Here is a 16,919-nt window from a genome sequence, read left to right on the forward strand (position 1 = left end):
TGAAGAGGAGGATAATTCAAGGGCTAGCCTGTAGCAGAAAATTAACAGAGATTGTTTAAGGAAACTAAATAATTAAAATTATTGGTGATGAAAGCCAAGATTGATCACACTAGAATCTAACCCACACCATTAACAATCAGAAGATATTTGTGCAATGAATTTCTCCTTGTCCTAGTGGATGAGAATTCTTGTTATAAATGGGTCTCAAGGGTTTATTCAGTAGGGACCTTTGAAACCATGTTGATTGCCTAAATTATGAGAAGTAACATAGAAAGAGCTAGAAGCATCTTCTTTTTAAACACCTCACTTCAGTCATGAATTTGCAAAGATGCTGTTGGATATGACCCGATTACCAAAATCTTTTTCTCACTCAGAAACGCTGAAGTGTTCTTCAATTTCCCATCCTACTTTACTTCTACATGCTTTAAGAAATTTTTTTTGCATTACAAAGTCAGGCAGAGATGAACGTGTAAATTTCATTTGGTTCATATCCTGATGAAGGTGTGCACTCTTAGAAAATACATTCTTCAAAAGCATATCTGTGCAGTAATGTCCCTAAAAATGCTTTTCACTAGGTGAGTACTGCTCAAAATCATAGGATAGGTATGCATTTGTCTTCTGTTTTTCTGCAACTAAGTTGTATTGAAGCTTCACTTTGAAAAATATCTTACAGCTCAAAAGTACAGCTATTCAGAGACAAAGAGTGCGAGAAGTAGGGGATAGAGGAAAATTAGAAGAACAGTTTGGAGTAGAAGAAATAGGGTAGCTAAGTGGTATATGAGCTGATAGGGAATGATGATTTGGAAAATAGGGGTAAGAGGCAAAGGGAAGGCAGTGGTAATCAGAAAATTGGTAGAAATAGAAGTGAAAAACAGAATGGTCACAGAGCAGTGAATGTGAAAGAAAAGTAACTACAGGGAGTTAAGGCACAGGTGGGAGAGAACAAGCAAAACTGTTATAATTGTTCTTTGTAAGAACAATGTAATGCTCTTTGTGATCCCAAAAAGGACTGTCATAGAGCACAGTCTTATGAAATTCCTTACTGTCCGCTCAAAGGGAAACCTGTTAAGTTTTCACATCGTGAAGACTTTACACTGCCTAAAGCAGAGGCCAAATAAATCCAGAGTGTTCATGGATTATAAGAAGCACCTAAAATCTCCCATACCCAACTGTGTGGTTGTGTGCAGTTGGAAATGGAGGGGCGGGGTTGGTTTTACTAGAATTTAGTACAGAGAAGGGGAGCTACCCCGGAGAGCAAGTTCTGACACATCTTTCCATCCCAGTTTTCCATCTCCCATTAACGTATATAGCTAAGGTCATGTTATTAAAGTTATTAAAACTAAAACAAGATACAGGCTCTGAAAGCTCTGCAAGATACAGACCTGAGCTACCTATGCAGAAAGAGTTTTTGTAGTTCTCATCTGAGGGGGAGGATTAATTGAGATGTCTACAACTGATGTACATTGATGCATGACCTTGATACTTGCATTGCCAGCAACAAAAAATTGCAGACAGCATGTTTCTTGGAGAATATCTGAAGTAAGATTGGAAGAACAATCAACTGAGATACAGCAACCTTGACTGCATTGTAATATAAACAAGAATTAACACCAGCAGTGAGTCTAAAGCCTTTATGTTTTTCTGAAAGATAAAAACTCCCCAGATCATCCAATATGTGAAATAACCTGCAGAATAAGAGCCTAGAGTAAGAAAATACTGTACCTTTCATTTACAAATTGACTTTACATTTTTCAGAGATATTGCTCAAAACTATTAGGGACATATTACAATACAGGGTTGTAACAATCTATGTAACACACTAATCCCTTGCTAAGAAATTAGTTGGTGTAAGACTGTAGCACCTTTATACTGTCTCTTTAATTAGTAACATATAGTGGTGAAAAATATGTATGGTATTAGCTCAGAGACTGCCAGAGGAATTCTCCAATACCATTTGCAAAGGTATTTGCATATAATAAACTGAAATTCTGTCTTAAGATTGAATCTTAAGATTTTCTATCAGAGTCCTGAAACCTAATATTTATATTGAGTATAAAATGGATTTTTCACAACCATTTAATGTTTCTAGAGGCACAATTTCTGTGTGTTTTCCATGGTACTCTGCTAGTTCAGCTCTGAAATGTGCTGCTCAATGGCACTGGAGTATGTTGTTCTAATATACAGTTCAGATTTGTTCCATTTGGAGGTGAGAAAATACACCCTCTAACTTACCAGCCATAAACTGAGTTCCAGAGCCAAAAGTAAAAGTAGTTCTTTCTAATTTGTGTTACAAGGAGTAAAGGCTTTACAGCCTACATGGTGCCTTCACAGCAAATTTTGTCTTCTAGCTACAGTTGCATAGGATGTTATTTGTTAAGCATTTGAAATTAATGGTGAAGGTGCTCTGAAGGAAATGCTATGTGGATTATATAACAAGTTTAAGTTCCCAGCTGTGGGGACAGTAGCTTAACAAAGATCATGGGAATATTTCTGTTTCGGTTCAGACCAGCTGCAGATGGGACACCATCACATATATTGTTTAAACAGTCTATAAAAACAGAGGCTTTCTAAATATGAGCATTATGATGAGCCCAGCAAGCTCACTAAAACAAGTTATTTTTGGCAGAAAAGAAAGAAAATAAGGCTCAAATTCTGCACTGAGAAATTAATTTTATGTCTGTTTAGGAAACAGGAAATGAGCAACATTACAACTCAGGGTAAAGCTATCCTAAAACAATGAGGATGAGAAACTAAGATAAAATTGACCTCTCTTCAGGCAAAGAAGTCAGGCTTATAGATGTGTCCAGTTGGCTAGTTGGTGAAAAGATTATAAGGAAGTTTAGTTTTATTTTGGATTGAAATGTTATCTGGAAAAGGCAACCAGTTTAGTCCTTGAGTGGAAGTTTTGTTTAACTCTCTTACCCATATTTCTAACATCTTGCACTTTCTGAGGTCTCTTTTTAAAGCACTGTTCCTGATAACATTTATAATCCTGTCACCTAGTGTTTGGAAGCCATGTGTGAAATTTTGATAGTAATGGAATATCTCTTGTTAATTTAAAATGCAACTACAATTAAGTTTGTAGCTTTCCAATATTTTGTGCTATTGAATATTTTTAAACTAATCCATTAGTAAGTATGAAAGGACTGTGATTCTGTGATCTATGCAATGTTTTCATTGCTGTTTTCAGCACCAGTTTCAAATTTATAACTAAAGAAATCAAGTTTGAAGCTGAGCAAAAGGCTAATGAGCATAGAATTTGACCATGGATCTTGACAAATACAAGGAATGAGATATACGACTGGCTGGGATGTTCTTGAATATTTTATATGTATTAGAAAGAATTGTTAAACTGAGTTTTGTTTTTAATCTATTATCTGCTAGTTGAGGATTGCCTTTAATTATCTGAAGGACTGAAGGATTCTTTCCGCTGTCTCTCCCTCATGCATTGCTTTTCTCATTATTACAGTTGTTGAGTACTTGTTTTACCATTGCTGGGAACTAAAGATTGGAGTATGAAAGTGCTGTATTATCACTCCTATATGAAATTTTCAGGATCCCATGTATGTTTTCCTCTCATGCTTGGTGATGCCATCTGGCTTGGAGTTGCCAGATTTGAGAGGAGTAAGGAAGTCTCTTCTTTCCCATCCTCTCGTCTTTGTTTATGCTGGCAGAAACTGCTGGGATTTTTATTTTTCTGTGCTCTTCTGTTTATTGAGTAAAATCCACTTCCTGGGCTTAGTTAAACTGCTTCACTGCAAATTCCTGACCATCCAAGACTGATAGTGTTGATAAATACACTTGTTCTTTATTTGTGTGTGATGGCTGAAGGTTTTGGGTGTTTTTTCCACCTTTTATACTAAAGATGTGAGCTACAGGCTGTGAATGTTTTTAACTGCTGTGTATATATGTATGGGCAGGATGGGTGTTCATGCTAAATTTTAATTAAAACATCTACTACATACATTCAGGACTTCAGGGAAAACAACTCAGTGATCGAGGTGGTCCTCACCATCATTTACACCCCTTTTCTTCAAGGAAACGTCTCTGTCACAGTCACACAAGCAGCAAAATCAATACTGTGCTTTAATCCTGGATGTATTTAAAATTTTCCTTTGAAAAATCTGTCATTTTTAAGTATCTCTTTGCTATGCAATTGTAGGCTGTACACCACCAATCTGGTTTATATTATTGCTCCAGTAATAGAATCAAACTGTTTAAAATCAGATTTCTCAGTAAAAGAACTAAGGTTCCAGGGAGAAAATATATGAGGATCAGTGATCTTTAAACTGTTGCCCCAAAGGTTTTCAAAATATAATTATTCTAACATTTTCACTTTTCAAGAAGATCAGAATGCTCGTAGCCTTTTCAATACCTTTCTGTGTGATTTAGAAAGCAAAGATTAATACTTAATTGTGAAGGTTTTGTGATAATGAATATGAATTTACTTTCTGAATATGCTACTATTGAGGTGTTTGAACATTAGGACATAAAGAATTACATAATTAATAAAAAGTGGCTCATTAGTTAAAACAAAGGATTGTGTGAGTATTGATGAGTGGCTTTAAGTTATATTAATTTCTTAGTGGTCTCTGTCAGAATAGAGTTTATTTTTGACATGTAAGGTGATCTTGGAGTGTTCATTATGTAGGAGGTGGCAGAGCTTTTTGGTGGAGTAATACTACTTGGGCCAGTCCTGCTATGTTCAGCCGTAGTGACTCAATTAGGCATGAGTGGCAGAAGCAACAATTTTTTTGTTCTCTGCTTTTAGCAATTCTGTTTATATTTTTACACTTTGCATTCTTTCTCTTTTAAAAGTTGTAAACAACAAGTATAATCTGTTAAACATCTAATGTGCAGATTTACTTGTTCAGGGGATGTGTGGAGACAGTGAATAGGAGAGACCACCTCTTTAATGCAGCCCTAAACGGACACAAATGTGAATTTATTCTTGCATGACATGAAATCCTAACTTTTATCTGGCCTCCAGCAGCCAATATTTGTGACCTGGCAGCTGAATAGAACCTTTGGTGCAGCACTGAAAATGTTTCAGATGCAAAACCTAATGGAGAGAATGAGTTTTAGTTGATCACCAGGAAGTATGAGCCTGGTATTTAGTAAAATGAGGTCTTTAGTGACTGTGATACTAAGTCACTAAAAACAATCAACTGGTTAATTTCCAGACCGAGGAAAAGGGACAAAATGCCCAGGAAGAACCTCTGTTGCAGATCAGGTATAACTAACTCCATTGCACTTAACTCACAGAGTAATTTCTGTTGAAAGGAATGCCTGGAACCTGCGAATGAGCAAGCTCCTTTGTAGTAAACTGGCAGACTTAAGGAGAGAGCTAAAAATCTGAATTATTGCAGTCTGATCTAGCATGAAGAAAACTGCCAGTCGCTGGCTAGCATAGAAGTGTCCCAGAAGGGCCATCTTAATGTAAAGTATATTTACACAGGATGCTTCAGAGCTCTAATATGATTTGCAAAGAGAAAACGATTATATCAGGCATCTGTTAGGTGAGTCAGTTATGCTGGGGAGCATCATCAGGGAAGGAAGGAGGGAAGGAAGGAAGGAACCAACCGACCAAGGAACCAGGGGTACTCAGGACCTAGAAAATTGATCAGCAGCCAAAAGGGAAGAGCCCATTTATGTATGTACCAGTAGCACAAACTAACACCTACACTGACAGAAGTTTAGGGCCAAATTCCTGGGTCTTTCATGAGGGCACAGGCATGCAATGTGAGACCAGAGGCAGCAGAACCAAGCGTTGCATTCTTGCTGAAATTCTGGGAAGGCAAAGCAGAACTGTAGTCCTGTGAGCATGGAGCCCACCTGAGAGGGAGCGCAGGAAGATAGAAGTTACTTTCTTCAGTCTCATTAGAAGACATGAGTTAGGGGCAGGAGAGTCAAATATTTATCAGACATTTCTCTGGCAAACCAGAGAAGTTGTTCTATTTGACTTAGCTACAGAAAAGCTGTACCTGAGCATTAATACATCCATTCCTTTAAACACACTCGAGCTAGAATAACCACAAAACATTTTGAAAGTACAGCCTGCACCAACTATAGACTCTGTGTATAAATGCAGAAAGGGAGGCAGTTCTTGAACCTGTTTTATTGCTTTCATCTTTGATGATCTGACATTAGAAGGAAACGTGATATAGAAATACTTTTTTGCTGTAGTCATTTATTATGAAAAATATTTATAAGATAAAGTTGAAAGATAAGTATAGACTCTAAGCAAGAAGACTCATCAGACAAAATGAGCAGCAGATGTTTAATATATTCTGTGATGTGGCACAGACATTTTTGTTGTCTCACATTTCAAAATATATGAATAAAATTACATAAGCTGAATCAGGTAAGAATAAACTGCTAGTGCTATACAGCTGTCCTTGCTGAAGGATAGCCTTTATCTCATGTAATTACATTTACAGTTGTATTACAATAGAGTTGTATACTAATGGAATGATTTGGTCATAAATTCAAAAGCCATATTGAGGCTAATATAATGTCAAGGGTGTCTTGTGCAAGTCTCTCTGGTGCATTTTCTGGTCACCATCTGGAAGGAAGCCAAGGAGATGCAAATCAACTTTTGTGGGAATAAAAGTTTAATCTGTGTAGGGGTCATACTCCAATGTAAAATATGTATGGATTTATCAGTGGGAGTCATTACCAGCATAGCTTACTGCTTCTTCTTCCCTCATTGCATATAGTATCTCAAGTGGAAAATCAAGTGACAGACTAATGTTCTGCATTTCCAAAACCCCTTTGAGAGGAACAGACACTGTTGCCCATAAATTTAAACCTTTGAAGAGGTTAAAATGAGTGAAGGTGAAACAAATATTATTTTGCTTATCAACATACTACCGCACTCTAGAGGGCTTAGTTTTCTTCTCTCTTGAAGTCAATTGCAAGGCTTTTATTAATATTAATGAGAGCAGGCTTGGCCTATTTCTTTTCTATAGGGGGACTAAACAGAAAGCTCCTCATTATTTCAGCTCAGGTATTTCAGTTAGATAGAGGAAGAGAAATTAAAAAAAGCCTCAACCAAAACAACCAACCTACATGTTATTTCCAAAATGTGGTAATGAGATCTGTTTTAGAATTAAAAGGGGACTAGGGAGAGGATTGTTGATATTCTGTTTATTCCTGCAACATAAGTCATCTAGTGGGGAGGAATGAGTTTTTGTAGCTGGCCTTGGTGCACTGTTACCATGGTGATTCGCAAACAATTCTTGCCTACATTCTGGTGGTTTTGTGCACTTGCTGAAGTTAACGAGTAATTCACTTACTGAGTGAATTATTTAGTTCAGATTTCCTGGTTTATAACTTGTTGATTGCAGAATTCTGGCGCTAAAGTTCCAGTCTCTGAATGGTTGGCTTCTGATAAGACAGTTTGAGGTAGTGTCCTGTGCTTAAATAAGCATCCACTGCAAGGCGTGAAATGTACCAAATACAGGAAATGGAAAAGAGCCTCTGGCATTCTATGAGAATTTTGAGTGTTACTGGCTGAGTGTTTGCCACGGCTCATCCAAAATAAATTGGATGATTTACTTTTTGATAGTTCATGGGCAGTGACCCATGTAAGAAAAACTTAAATCATCATCATTCTTTGGTTTAAAACTTGTGTGACTTATTTTAAGGAATTTTTAAAAGAGAACTTCTACAAACAGGTTACTAAGCACTTTGTAAATCTACCTTGTTGGTATCAGTTAACTCTTTTGAGTGGGACAGATCAACCTGGTAAGGTTTGAGCTTCTGTTATTGGAGAGAGGAACCAGAATATCAGTTGAAGGACATTATTCTGCAAAGATGCAATTAACTGTCCATACAAGGAAGAAAATGGAAAGCAATGAACTACAATTGTTTAACTGTTCTAAGACTGAAAGCAGGTCACCAGAACAAAAATCTAGTTTGGAAAATGTCTGGTGACATCTCAGATTCTGGGTTATTGTATAGACTTTAATCCCTAAAACAAATCTGGAAATCAGCCCTGACGACAGCTATCGAGACTGGCTGGATATCCATCTTGTAAAAGCAGTGGAGTTACAAAGAGTAGTGAATTTCATAGAGCTTTTTAGTTTTGTTTTATCGTTGCTGGATTTTTTAACTATCCTTACAGATACAAGAAAAAGAAATATGTCATCCTGTCCATTATGTATAATGTTATGTGTCACTTGGGCTTGGAGAGTTGCTCGAATTGATAGAGGTTCATGGAAGGATGTACTTTGTCTCACTGTGCTCCCTTTGGTGTTGCCTGCCCCCATGGCAGTGTGGAAAAAATCAGGTCTGACTGATGTTTGTATGGCTCACGTTAGAAATGGATTGATGATAGGCTGTAGTAATTGGCTTTGTAGGACTTGAAAGTCTGGAGGAAACAAACAGCAATTTGTCACCAAAATTCGTTCCTAGCCAGGCTCTCGCTATGGTGAGGAAGGGATATATCTCATTTATGTGAGAGAATATATCCTCATGTAACATTGTCTGGATATCGTATGTCCACATTATTGTAGGCAAGGAAGTCCTGAATTCAGATTTCTGTATTTTTACATAATATAGGATACCATAGGGGTTTTTGCTTTTTTTTGTGTTGGTCTTTTTCTAGGAAAAATAGCATGTGTTCTTCCAGAGCAAAATATATGGGATACTATAAATAACTTCTCAGCAATGCATAATTGTTTCATTAAATTGGAACTATGCAAATAATCTATGTTGACATGGAATTGTAGCCAAAATGGTAATGAAATAAAGCTCCTATTAAGTACAAGTAACCTGCAAATTGATGCTGTTTTCAATTAAATAATGACCTCCCTGGTTAATCTAAGGAAAGGGGCATGTCAAGTCAATCAAGTAGGTAGGAGGACTTTCCAACAAATATAAACTAACATAAATGTTAGATGGTGGATTAATTTCATACCTAAACACCAATAAGTCCCCACTAGTAGGCAGTCAAGACTGCCTAGAAGACTAATTAGGAGATCTCTATAGGTTTGAAAGAATTTCTTGTAGTGCCAACTGGGTCCAAAAAAGTATTTTATTTTCCAATTAGAAATTTATCCTATGATGTGGTTGATCAAATATACTAGTCAAATAATAACTCGAATAAGAAGTATTTAGCTAGTCTTTTTCAGTAACTGTCTGTTGCAAAATTTCTGTTCTGTCTGCATTTTTCCACAAGTAAGACATCAGGGGCAAGGGGTCATTTACAGCAGAATTAAGTAGAGAAATAACCACAGGTTCAAGGATATGCTCAAATGAACAGTGTGGTTTGCACTACGTTTTGGCAGTTATTTTACGATGCATAAAACAGAGTTCACAGTGTCCTAATTTTGCAGGGATAGGCCTTACTATGCACACTATAGAAAGGGACCAGAATCTAATTTACAGGTCTGATTTAAACCTTGCTGAGGTCAATGGAAAACTGTTAAATTTAGTAGGTTTTGGATCATATCTTAGAGAAAGTAAGTGCTGAGAGAGTGCTAAGATTAAATGGGAGAAGTAAAAGTTTTCCCAGGATACATCTGCTTTTTTTATCTCTATCACTGAAACAGGAAAAAAATCTTTACAATACTGATAGTCTCTCTCTTACTGTTCCATTTTAAACTTTCAAAATACAGAGAGCCTAATGAGGGGCTGTGTGAAATTATTCATTACATGCTGTTATACAATAAATGGAAGAATATGCTCACCCTAGGGATCTGCATAAGTAGTAGATTCAGGAAGATATCTTCTGCAAGAGTGTCCTTTTCAGTACAGAATGAACCCAAAGTACCTTTGGTATTACCTAGCACATGGAATGTTTAGTCCTATAGCAATCTTCTGGCTAAAACCATAGGATTACATTTTCTGCTGATGAAAACCCATGCTGCTCTACTGACACCAGTGAGCCATATCATCACATTCTGCAAAGAATTTGGTCTGGCTTTATTTGCTGCTGCTGTTTAGTTGTAAAGATCCCACTTGGGACTTCAGCTTATTTTTTGTACATGCTGAAGAATGATGAATGCAATGAAAGGCACTGTACCAATCCATCCAAATGCTTGTCTATATCAGCTTGACTTACAAAAGAAAAATAGTTCTTAAATCATAGAAATAAAATAGAAATAAAATCCTTTCAAGAGAAGGAAAAATAGTAAAATTTGAGTTTATTCTTTTGCAGGAAAATATAAATTTTAATGCTTCAATAACCTCAGGCCAAGACAGACTTTGGTAACTATAATGGGACACAAGTGCATTTAATTCTGCTGCTAGTATGAGTAAATTTTATAGCTGTCAAGTTGTGGCATGTCTGTGAAATGCTGAGTAGAACCATTGCTGGGAGTGATGAAATATGTGTGGCAAAGGAGAAGGATCCATCAAGTGAACCTGTTAAAATCTTGAAGCAAGTTTAAAACGGTATGGATGCCTTGACCATCTGCTGAGAAGTATGTGTAGACATACTGCACAGAACTGCTGCCATTTCATTAAAAAAAAAAAAACCCATTCATTTTTCAGGAAGCATGCAGCCAAAGGAAGCAGCATCTCCCTCCCTCCAAAGCCCATGTCCTTGAAATAGCTGTATGTTCTTTGTTTTCAGTACCAAACGATCTGATTTATTCATAGCTCTGTTGCTGTATGTGAGGATTTATGTCTAGCCTGTCCTTTAGAGGAAGTTGGAAACTCTTGCAGTTTAGCATACCTGAACTGTAGTTCAGTGTTTGTCACAAAAGTACCAAGATACTCTTAACTGTAGTGATGCTCTCAGGGCTTTGTTCTTGTAGTTTATAGTGGTAGAACCTTTGGCAGAATTATACCTCTGTATTTTGTGGCTGCTTGTCCATTATTTTTATTACAGAAAAAGAGAGTGTGAGCTTAGATCATGGGAGTATTGCTGTCCCTTTCAGTGTATATCTGAGGTGAAGAAGCCACAGAGATAGATTTGTAAATAGATAAGGTTTAATAGAACCTAATTAAGGCAGTAGACAGGTTCTTCTGCTCAAGTCTGCCTTAATGAATAATTTTAAGTACTTAAATTCACAAGTGTCTGCAGTAAGTTCCAACTAGCATTTTAAAAGAGGGATTTTTGACTCCAGCTACAAAAGAACAGATACAATTTTATGTCGAAGTTAATTTTTAAGTGTTAGGAATAAGAAGTAAATATTCCATGACTGGTCTCTGTCAAGTGGTTAAGTGATTCTCAGTGTGGAACACTTGCTGTGAATTGTTCCCAGTTGCTGGGTTTGTGCCTTTGCTTATTTGTGATTTGTATAATGAAAAAAATAGAGAGCTGTGGCTAAGTGGGTAAAATAGTGTTGTTTGTCTCACACAGACATTTTTGCATCTTTACATTTCTGCTGCTTGGGTGATAACTCTTGGTCTCCTTACACTTTTCTTTCTTTTGGAATAGAACAAGTGTTTGGAAGACTAATGTTTTTCAAAAGCAAGATCCGTTATATGCATAGGAAATAAATTTTAAGTTTAGAGAAAAAAACTGTACAGCTAGAAAAAATGTCTGGCCTCGCCCTGGAATAGATGCTTAAGGTTTTTAATTTAACTTTAACATCTCAACAGTTTTTGCCAGTGTTACTTTATCTTTGAGCCATATGGATATACCAATTTCACTTCAGCTTACTAAAATAGAAATATATGTATATATATATATATATGTGGATGCATAATTTCCAAAATGATCAGACTCTTTCTTCCAAAATTCAAAAGTGAGTCAAGAAGCCAATGACCTAAGTCTGCATATTTTTCCATAGTTTTCTTTTATTGACATTATTGGTAGTCATTGTCTTTTTTCAGCTAGTGTTAAAAAAGCTGAATTATTTCATTTAGTTCTGGAAAAAAAAGCTGCTTTAAATATTGTATGTATATTACTGGGTTTCTTTGGGGGTTTTTTGACCTTACAAAATAATGTTTTCTGCAGTATACTAAATAAAGAGAAATAGTGAATGCAGAAAAAAATTATAGTCAGACTTGCTTTCCATGAAGGTATCTCATAATACCAGTGACATGGACCCTTGTAACATGCATCTAGCTCAAATATTTGAGCTTTCTGTTCTGAGTTTTTTAAAGATAGTGCTTTTTTAGGAAGGAAAGTAGCAATGTTTGCTTCCTTTGCCACCATATTTGTGGCTGTAGTGCCTATAAACTATCAATGGCTCTTGGTGAGTTCTGCTGGCATTTGTCCTCAGCTCTGTGAGATGCAGCAGGTAAGCTTTAAGGTAATAGGCATGTTTTCACCATGTGTGTTTCTCCAAAACCTCATATCTAAGAAAACTTTCCTATAGATATCTGGAATGTCTAAGTGAGCATTTGGAGTTCCTACAGAAGGTGAGAAATGAGAAAATATACAACAGCAGAATCACTGCTGAGTCCCCAGTAAAGCTGGGGAATATGTTGTTTCATTCATTTGAATATCTGGCTATCCCTCTATGCACCTTTGTTGAACATGTAGATCTGCAGGCTCCACATGAGCACTGCTTAACTCTCAGGGTATGTTTTTCTTGTGACTTCCCAAGGTACTAGAAGTATGTCACAACTGTTGGCATGCTCATACCTGAGCTCTGGTCGGTCCTGCTGGGGTTATTTAAAAGATTATTCCTAGCTCTTTGCCAGAAGCTGCTGGGAGCCTACACAGCTCAGGTGGCAGAAGGGTTATATGTGGGCTTCTGGGTTGCTGCCATTCTTAGACTGAATAATTAAGTTAGACAACCACTGATAATATTATACATTAAAATATTAGTCTGGGAGCTGCAGCATTTAGGACATCAAATTTTCACAGCCTCCTGTGAAGGCGATGCAAAGATCACAGTTCCCAATTTTGTCAGCATAAATAGAAGGACTGCAAATTGGTGTCACAGATCAAAAAGGTTTATTTTGAGTGTCAAATCAACATTCATGATGAATGGCTCTCTTAGGGAAGCTTGATCCACAAAATGTTAAGGATACTGTGTTTCTGAGTGAAATATGATGTACAAACAGATGCTCTGACAAGTTTGGAGATCGCTTGTTCCTCTTCTTACATTTTAGTAGTGTGACCATGATCTGGGTTTCTTCTTCCTCTATAAGTTAAAGCAACTACTTAAATTGGGAGTCCAAGTAACTGACTTGAATGCTGTACATTTTCTGCTCTCTGAATTCTCTGAGTTTACAAGTTGGATGCAGTGACATTGTTAATGCTTAAGATATTAAACAATCAGTATAATAGAGAATCCTTAGTGATGTGATGCAGAGAACACTGTTGAAACCAAGGGTTCTTATGGAATGACCCATGTAATGTTTCCTCTGTGAACTTTTCTGAGGAACAGTTAATTAGTATGAAGCTGTTTAGAAAAAAAATCATGAATTATAATAACTCTCATAATCTCAAATCAATAAAACCTAGAAAAGCTTCCCTGCAGAGTCTGTTCACCATGCTTTTGGTACCCATTGTTTAGATTCCTAGAGTACCATATTTCAGTAAGAACAGAGGGTATACTCTGGAAAGTTCTGCTCTGATTCTTAGCAGCAAAGATCTCTTACATAGACTGTATGTCAACTGCTTAGTAAGGGCTTTTTATACTCTCACCAGAATGTTATTTGCTGGTCACCCCTGGAGATATGCACCAGCTGGACTGTGATTCAGGTATCATACATAAATTGTGTTTCTGGTTGTAATATAAATCTTGTTAATCCCTCCATTCTCTGTGTATAAGCAGGGAGGAAACCGTTGAGTCTGGTCCAACATAATTTTTAAAAAAAAAGATAAAAAAAAGAAGCTAACATTTCATTAGTCACTTTCTAGGACAATTTCAGCTTTCTTTGCACAGCTGCTGGTGACCAAAATCTGTGTCAAGACAGATTTTTATTCTCTTCTGTTCAAAATTGTATGTAAAGACCATGTTTAATACATCAGTGTGTTCTGTATTTATAGCTATTAACAATGGCATCATTCCAAGTTCTATTTTGAGACAACGTTTGTTCAGTTTTTGTGTGGTGCTCTATTTTTTCGCTTTGCCAGACCAACGGGCTTCTGCTCCTCTGCTGATATTATAAGTCTTATTTTAAGCTTCCTATAAAAGCTGAGATGATTTATCTTTATCATTATGGTGGTTATCTAACAGTTTAGAATAACTGCATCGTTTGATGTTTAGAAGCTAGCCCTGCTCGTCACACTTTCTGGTGTAAACGTTCATCTTCTCACATTTATCTTTTAAGAAATGTTACCTTGCTTCTCCAACTGCTTCTAGTATTTTGGTATTTCGCTTGAATGTTTGTTTTTTACTTTTTATCTCAGATTTCCCAGGAGGTAAAGATGGCATATTTTTATCTAAAATATGTACCAGAAATTTGCTAATGAGGTTATGGTATGTATGTTTGTGCCTTCCCATAGGGATTATTTTTAAGCTAGAGGTTCCCAGATCAAGTTACAGAAATAGGCTCCAGATGGTCTGGAATTCTTCTTGAACAATCTATAGCTAATTAAGCATTCAGCAAAAACTAGTCTGTTTATAAAACTGAGCACAGTCTTTCAGAAAAGCAGCATATTGATATTTTTTTTTTTTAGCCTAACTTTCCACAATTTATCTTTTGTTTCATTACTCAAAGTTCTTAATTGCTGGTCCTTTCATCTATTTTAGTAGCCTCTTTTCTCCTGTGCTAGGTTCCTTACTTTTTGGTTAATAAAAGAAATTAACATGTGCTGAAGCATTTGTTTTTGAAGCATTAACATCTTCATGGGCTGAAGCATTTGTTTTTCTAAGCTACTATGAAGGGGAGCAGAGTAAGATTGTTCTGTGGCCTGCCAATCTTGACTTGCCAATCAGTATCATGGAACAAGAGAAATGGGGGTGCATCTGAGCATCATGCTATGGAAGGTGAAGTAGATTGTGAAAAGATCATTCATTTACTTTCATGGGCTTGAACATAGGGTAAAATATAGTTGAGCTATATACTGTCTTGGAGTAAGCAGTGGATTTTCTGGAATCTAAAAGCAAACAGTACAGTTAGTGCAGTCTTTCTGACTACCTGTAGTCAGAGAGTAATATCAAGGAATAAACACTTGCACTCATCTCTGTGGGGAGCAGATTCTGCTCCTTAATGATTGGATCAAACCAGAGCTGTCAATGAGATTCTTCTGTCACACAGTCAAATCAGGATTAAGTATTATCCATTATTTATTAAACAGTGGAAGGTATTAAACAATTAATATTTTTAATTCCATTTATGATTGGTACACAGCATGCTGCTTCCGAAGTCTCACTTCTTTTAATGATATTTTGCTGAACTTGGAAACCGGGTGTGCTCTGAGAATATTGTGGCTTTGGAACAAATGAATCACCAATCAACCCTCTAAACATTAGTCTAAGTCATTTTAGTAACATTTAGAAATTTTCTTACTACCAAGATTTCTGTTGAATAAGTGTCTATGGGTATATATGAACTATTTTTGCTGAACACTATCAGGTGGTGTGATGGTTAGAAATTGTATGAAGCGATACCACCATGTCCAGAAATCTTTGAGACTAAGCCATATGAGTCATTGCCACTGATGTTAATGGTGACATCAGCAGAGAGACAGTCTTAAATGAAAATAAAGTAGAATAATATTGAGGTTTGTGTCTTTCAGAATGCAGCATTCCTGAGACATCCAAATAACATCTAGAAATGTCAATAGGGTCCCCCTGGACTTACCTTTTTGGAAAAGTATTTAACCATGCATTTGATTCTGAACACACTGTTAACTGCTGTCTTCCCTTTTACTGCCTGCCTTTTTGAAGTTAAGCATGTGTTTCTCTGTTTTAAAGAAGTGAGGCTTAAAGAAAAATTCTGTACAAAGCATTGAGTAGGTGCTGCATTGAGAATATTTTTCCTTTTCAGCTGATAACTGGACATAAATTGACCATAGCAGTCAAAGATGTAAAGGTTTCAGATTGTTACATATGTATTTACACAGTTATTAAGATTAGATAAATCACATAAAGAAAGTTTATTAATTACTTGAAAAATACTGCAATATATGCAAAATTATATTCATCAGAGATGTGAAAATAAGTTTGTGGGGCTTTTTGGTTTTATTTTAATGGTTATTAAAACTTTAGTTTTAGAGGCATACAGGGCACTCTATGGAAAAGGAAAAGTTCTCTCTCCACACGGTTTTTTAGTATCTGATTTAAAGTGTATTGAAGTCACTGGAAAGCCTGTTGACTTGGGAGTCCAGAGGCTACATGTTCCTATGGGGCTTCTTACAGGTCTGACATATTTATTCAACTGGAAGAACTGAGAAGTTTGAGAGTAACTGGAGATAAATTTAGACATATATAGAAATATGCAGTGTATTATTTTCAGTGTAATTGAATGCTGAACTTTAGCAAGTTTCTGGACTGCTCAAGTTATGACATGGCAATGGAGTTGCTTTTTAATTAAAAATTTACTGTACATAAGATCTTAAAACTAGTTGGGGAGGATCTTAAAATTTATTACTGTAGCCTACAGCAAATTTTACTGACTGATCTTTGGAACAAATTCTATTGTAAATGAAATATTGCAGTAATATGGTATGAAGGAAGAAAACCTTTTTGCTGTGGCACTTCACTACTGAAATTTAAATGTTTTGGTTTTAAGAAAATTTTTTTTCTCCCTATTCAAAGGAAATGTATGAAGAGCTTTCTGTTGGATCACAGGGTACAGTCAGTGAATGGCTCTTTGGGATACGACTAGGTACAGGCAAGCAAGGCAGGCTTGTCAGTTAGTCTATGGATGTTAGGAGCCAGTGCCTAGGATTTACTGCATCAAGTACATGGTGAACACTGAGGAACGACAGAATAGAATAAAAACAGTCCAGTGTATTTTGTGGATTATAATTTTCTGACCATTTGTCTTTAGCAACCAGAAAGGGGATTTAGGAGCAGGCATAAACGAGGAACTTCACTTTTGTTATCTATCTTCTT

At 36.4% G+C, this 16,919-nt stretch overlaps 1 protein-coding gene across 2 annotated transcripts in view; it reads left to right on the forward strand.

The window, feature by feature from the left end:
* GALNT18 (polypeptide N-acetylgalactosaminyltransferase 18) overlaps positions 1–16,919 on the forward strand; it is a 207,454-nt gene that overhangs the window by 7,786 nt on the left and 182,749 nt on the right. The gene's annotated exons all lie outside the window — the stretch shown is intronic.

The sequence above is a fragment of the Heliangelus exortis genome, chromosome 18, assembly GCF_036169615.1.
Source record: "Heliangelus exortis chromosome 18, bHelExo1.hap1, whole genome shotgun sequence".
NCBI classification, from domain to species: domain Eukaryota; kingdom Metazoa; phylum Chordata; class Aves; order Apodiformes; family Trochilidae; genus Heliangelus; species Heliangelus exortis.